Source organism: Chrysochloris asiatica, unplaced genomic scaffold, assembly GCF_000296735.1.
Source record: "Chrysochloris asiatica unplaced genomic scaffold, ChrAsi1.0 scaffold00241, whole genome shotgun sequence".
Lineage (NCBI taxonomy): Eukaryota > Metazoa > Chordata > Mammalia > Afrosoricida > Chrysochloridae > Chrysochloris > Chrysochloris asiatica.
In genome coordinates, this window is record NW_006408759.1 from 1,586,362 (window position 1) to 1,587,316 (window position 955).

At 39.0% G+C, this 955-nt stretch overlaps 1 pseudogene; it reads right to left on the minus strand.

Moving 5' to 3' along the window:
• Nucleotides 1-955, minus strand: part of LOC102821233 — a 20,324-nt pseudogene that overhangs the window by 18,193 nt on the left and 1,176 nt on the right.

Below are 955 nucleotides of genomic sequence, written 5' to 3' on the forward strand. Positions count from 1 at the left end.
CTATCTATCTATCTATCTATCTATCTATCATCACCAAACTGGGCTTACTGGTCAGAAAGAGACTGGAAGAACTTCAGCTCATGGCTCTTCTATCCTGGTGTGGCGCTGTAGGTTAATACGCTGGACTTCAAAGTCATTTGAATCACAAGGTCGGCGGTTCAAGCTCACCAGTCACTCTTTGGAAACCCTATACAGGATTGCTGTGGGTCGGAATTGACTTGATGACACTTAACAACAACATCACTCTTCAGGTCTGGAAAGGAACTCACCCTGCTGACTCAATTTTCAGCCAAGCAGTTGAAAGGTATATAGGGGAGACAAAAACACTAGTGAGGTATGCTCATAATGGAATGGCCAATCATTCCAAATCAAAAGGGCAACATTGACCTAAGGACAAAATTGAGAAGGGATGGGAAGGTGAGTGCCATGGAAACAGGAAGCACAGGGAGGAAGTGGGATAACTGTTGTTACATGGAGGGGATTGCAATCATTGAGATGAAATGAATTGTATGGTATTTTGAATGTAAAACTTCACTCAATTCACAAGAGAAAGTTTTTTTTTAAAAATGCTACTGGGGAAAAGCTGTCTTCTCAAAATAGAACTGATCTTAAAGACCTGCGTGGAGCAAAGCTTCTGAGACCTTCATTTGCTGATGTGGCACAATTCAAAACAAAATGAAACAGCTGTATATATCCATTAGTAATAGGAATGTGGAATGGATGAAGTCTGACTTTAAGATAATTTGAAGTTTTTAAAAAATGAAATGGAACACATAAACATCTATTTTCTAGTCACTAGTGAGTTGAAATGGATTGGTATTAGCCATTTTGAATCTGACATTCTTAAGGGCTACTGTGCCAGAAATGAAAGACTGAAAAGAATTGCATCACATTGATCATCAAAAAGGATAGTTCAAGATCCATCTTGAAGTACGATGTTGTCAGTGATAGGATA